The sequence below is a fragment of the Arachis stenosperma genome, chromosome 6, assembly GCF_014773155.1.
Source record: "Arachis stenosperma cultivar V10309 chromosome 6, arast.V10309.gnm1.PFL2, whole genome shotgun sequence".
NCBI classification, from domain to species: domain Eukaryota; kingdom Viridiplantae; phylum Streptophyta; class Magnoliopsida; order Fabales; family Fabaceae; genus Arachis; species Arachis stenosperma.
Genome location: NC_080382.1, coordinates 83,201,930 through 83,206,752, shown reverse-complemented (window position 1 = coordinate 83,206,752; position 4,823 = coordinate 83,201,930). Strand labels below are relative to the sequence as shown.

At 34.3% G+C, this 4,823-nt stretch overlaps 1 long non-coding RNA gene across 5 annotated transcripts; it reads left to right on the top strand.

Moving 5' to 3' along the window:
- Nucleotides 1-453: 453 nt before the first annotated feature.
- On the top strand, nt 454-4,503 carry LOC130933350 (uncharacterized). 5 transcript variants are annotated; one of them, XR_009067681.1, is made up of 7 exons: nt 454-652; nt 778-875; nt 1,317-2,824; nt 2,931-3,166; nt 3,242-3,457; nt 3,556-3,648; nt 3,950-4,503. It is a non-coding gene; the product is annotated as an uncharacterized LOC130933350 (long non-coding RNA). The 5 variants fall into 5 exon arrangements; XR_009067680.1 differs by having other exon boundaries at nt 778-1,459; nt 2,450-2,824; XR_009067682.1 differs by adding an exon at nt 3,723-3,824 and having other exon boundaries at nt 778-2,824.
- Nucleotides 4,504-4,823: the final 320 nt, after the last annotated feature.

The window sequence follows — 4,823 nt, the reverse complement described above, 5'->3', positions numbered from 1 at the left end:
AATTAAAAAAATAAGATATTATTATCCAGAAAAATTTGGTGATTATTCGTTGAGTATATATTTTTTTGTAATTTTTTTATTAACAACTAACATAACTTTTAAAAAATTACAAAAAAAAATATACTTCAACAAAAATTACCAAATTTTAAGAATAATAATATCTTATATTTTTAATTATGCTTGTAAAAAATCACAATAAAATTCAATCTCTAAGATATTTTTTGAAAATATATATTTATTATTGGGTATATTTATTGTATTTTTAAATTATTTAAAGGCATTTTTGTCGATAGTAAACTTCAAGTGCATTTTTGTTAGCGTTTGAATAATTCAGAGACGTTTCTTATATTTTTATGATAATACCTTAATATTGGACCGGTTTAACTTATTTATAATATTGGCTTAAATATATATTCCCTATTACTCAGCTACTTCGTTTTTCAAATCAGAGAAGCCACCGCCACTACCATAATCCTTATTCTTCCCCTACTACTAAATCATTCATATTGTCGAACCCCTTGAAAGCTTGCTTCCTCTTGGTTCTTCTCCTCCACGTTTGTCTCTGCGGCGAGCCCGTGTCCTAGAGCCCTTTCTCTCTTTGCCCAAAGCCCGGAGTTCCTTTCTCACCCTCAATCCAGTCATCCCACTGCGGGTAAGCACAACTGGACCCCATTTGCTCAATTCCTTATTTAGTATTTGAAAAAGAGGCCAATAATGAGTTTAAAGTTGATATGCAAGTTTCTCCTAATGTTGTTAGCTGAGTTAATTTGTTAACAGGGAGTGGGATTTGTTGATGAAGAGCATGATTCCGTTAATGGTGGATTCTGAGTTGGGGTTTAATTCTCTATTTGACTGCGTTTTTAATAATCTTAATGGTATATTCGAATCTTGTTACTGATAATGGTTGCCTGTGAATAACTGGGATGTATGTCTCAATTCATGTAGAATTAATTCCTAATAAGTTATTCATTAGTTTCGTTAAATAGAGAACAAGCAAAGGCTAGTTGAAAAAAAAATTACACTAATCATATTACACGTTAATTGGCTTGCAATGTAAATTGAAGGGTACAGGGACATTAATTAAACTTGATGGAACCCCTTAGGATTCTTAGCAATCTATGATTAAATTGATTATCCATAAAAATCTATGTTTGGCTCTAATTAGATTCCATCAACTAATACTGTTTCAAGTAAACTGCAGAATTTTATATTCACAAGTACTACTTCAACTGAAAACACCACACCAGATATGAATTTGTTCCCTACTACTATTTATGTTACATATTTGCTAATTTCAAGCAATAAGATTGTTATAGGTTCTAAGTGGATTTTGCTATCAAAAGGGACCGTTTAGGCAAGATTATTAGATACAGAGCCAAACTTATTGTCAAAGGCTTCTTTACAGATTGAAGAGGTTGACTATGACCAAATTTATAGTTTAGTTCTGAAGACTACAAAGGTAACAAGCTCCAAAAACTTAGTTTAACACATTGATTGCAACTATTATCGAATTTAATTTTATTATAACTAAGCATGATATTTTTCTAATTGTTAAACATGCTACTCCTAAATCTCAAGCCTAAAATTAACATCCAATAGTGCAGAATATTTTCATGATTCTAGGCATTATAGAGAAATTATGAGTACTTCAATGGTTAACTTTTTTAGACCCAACTTTGATTTCTTTGTTAATTGAGTTAAACAATTCATGTACTCTCCTATCATTGATCATTGAAGGACAGTAAAATGCCTACTGAGAATCGTCACAGGTTTTATTTTGTTTTATTTTTCGATGATATCTTTACTTTATTTTTATTTTTATTTATTATTTTGAGTTTTAGATCATTGTATTTACTGTTCCTTTCATTTCAATTATTGACTGATTTTTAACTTAACCAAGCTGAATAAAGACGACTTCCTATAATTTTTTCATATAAGATTGTTACTTTGTTATAATTCATCTATATATGAGCATGGAATGTATTATTGAATTGTGAATTGCACACGCTATATATTATTCTCATTGGAATTTATATGTATGTGTGTTTTTTGGTGATGACACGCTATGTCCTACCATTACTATACTGCATATATGATGATATATACAATTGCAATAGGAACGAGTTGTCAGTGTATTCCAAACTACAAATTTGAGCATAATTCCTATATACCAAGTAAGCTTAGTAGCACATGATATTGATTTACTATAACTATCATTACTTATTAATACCTTTAATTGTTAGTGTATTTCATAATTCTGATTAAATTATCTATTATCACCCTTAACTGCGGTCTTTGGTCTCATACAATAAATTGTCTATTATCAATACGTCATAAATACCGGAGTTTAATATATATTAACTAGGGTATGCCAATGTCCTTTTTGCATGTTAATAAATATTATTATCTATGTATTAATTATTATCACTTTGTTTTGATTCGAATGCAGTTAGGAAAGATGTCCAAGATAGGTCGTTTCACGAAGAAAGCCCGTGTGGACACACCATGTCAGCAGCCTCAAGTAGAATTTGATGCGGCTTCAACTTCGTATCAAGCGGACTGCCTAATTCCGCCGCCTAGTGGCAGTGGTGCTCCCGCATCCTCGTCTGTACGCCCCTTTCGTCCGCCCCATAGCGAACCACTACCTGCTCCACAGGCTTGTACAAATGATGTTCAAAACTCAGAGCCGGATGCCGAAGACTATGACCCAGAGACAGTGAGGTAGATTCTTTTGAGCAACATGTTGAGAACCTGTTTGCTGAATCAGATGCTCAAAAGCGCAAGGAACACAAGACCACTTAATTTTGGGATGTTAAAACAATTGGTATTAAAGAATTTATTTAATTCTATTTTTCATTCAGCTATTTTCCGATGATGTCATCGTAGCTTGGCTCCAATGGTAACTCGCGCAGAATAACTATGTTTTACAGAATCCAATGGCACAATCAAACAGGTAAAACTGAGTGTGAAGGAAGCTATAAATCCACCTAACAAAAGAAAGATCGTACTCAAGTTTAATAGTGCACTACAACCAGTTGGGGATGAAGCAGGTCTACTGAGCGGCGTTATGGGACTACTAGGATCTAACTACACCGAATTCCCAATCTACGAGAAGGACTGGAGAAAGGTTCGCACCCGGGACAAGGTCTATAATGAATGTGTAAAGGTAAAATGTTATTTTTTCGTACCATTCCGGACTCATAATTTGAACCCTACTGACAATTTAATTTTACTTTTGCAGGAAATGTTCCATTTTGAAGAAGATAGTAGAGGAATGATCAAGCGTATAATATTCAAAATGCTAGGAAGGGCTTGGAAGGAAACAAGGAACAGATTATACCATCACTGCTATGACTCAGGACTTTCTCTTGAAGAAAATATTAAAAACCGCCCATTGGGAATTACTGCGGACCATTGGAGATGGTTTCTCGATTATCGCAATAGTGAAGAGACATAGGTAATATAGTTTTATTTTATAACAGAAAAAGTCTATTTATGTTACATTGAGTTAGTCAGAACTAGTGTCTAGTAACTCTTAATTTGATGGCATGACAGGAGAAGTGTAAGAAAAATGCTGAGAATCGATCAAAGTAGCTTTACACCCACACTGGTGAATCGAAAAGCTTGGCAAGGCTCGGAGAAGAAGAGGTAATCTATTTTTGAGAATGTTTTTGAACCATCTTTTCATCTACTTATTCACTTTGTCATTATTATTGGTACAGTCAGAACGACAAGGGAGGAGAGTTAGTAAAGGAGAGTTGTATCTCTTAACGCATAAAAGAGCTAATGGCTCCTATGTCTATGATGCAGCTCGAGCTAGTGGAGTATGTAATGTGTTGAGAATCGAGAAGTAGTTTCTTGTATATTTTAGTTTTTAAAATTTTATTGGAAGTTTGTGTGGTTAGCTACTATCTAATAAATGCTTATAATTGCTTATGTATGTGTGTAGGAAAGAATTGAGGCTATTGAGCAACGTGATGAATCCTCTAGAATGTTGTCTCAGAATGATTCGCTTGCTTAAGCTCTCGGAAAGGAGCACTCGGGTAGGGTGCGTGGCATGGGTTTGGGGCCGACTTCTAGTCAAGTATTCGGTATGAATTCCCATCAGCCGAGCAATGGTTTTAAAAGGGAGGAGACCTAAAGGGTGCTGCTTGAACTACAAGCAAAGTTGGCAACCGAGAAATTAAAAAGGAAGGTAGTGGTGGATGAAGTAGCAGCTGAGAAGACAAAAAGACAGGCAGTAGAGGATGAAGTAGCAGCCGAAAAGACAAAAAGACAGGTAGTGGAGGATGAAGTAACAGCTGGGAAGGTATGGATGCAGGCAATGGAGAGTGCTTTAATATGTCTACTTCAAGGACAAGGTGGGAAGCTGCCATCAGACGTCGCCACATGGATGAGTGCGTTGGATGGACAGATTAGAAAGTAGATCTTAGGATTGTGGAACCTTTTTTTCTTTTAGATATACACTTTCTTTTGGTGTTGATTATGAAACTCTTAGTAAGAAGTACACTTTATTGATATTTGGATAATTATATCAATTAATTAATGGTTTTTCTATTGTCGTTTACCTTGCAATTTATTTTTCGGGATATAAAATAATTTAACTTACTAATATTAAGAAGGATTCAGAAAAAAAAGTTGTACATTAAAATAAAAAAGAGCATTGATTGCTAGTGTACACAATACAGTATTTTTGCGGCTGTTGCGAAATAGTCGTAAGAAATTTGAAAAAACAGGCGTGGTTTTAAACCACTGCCAATTACATTTGAAAAAACAGTGGCCGTTAAACAGCAGCGGTTTCAAACCGCCAGTCATTACATTTG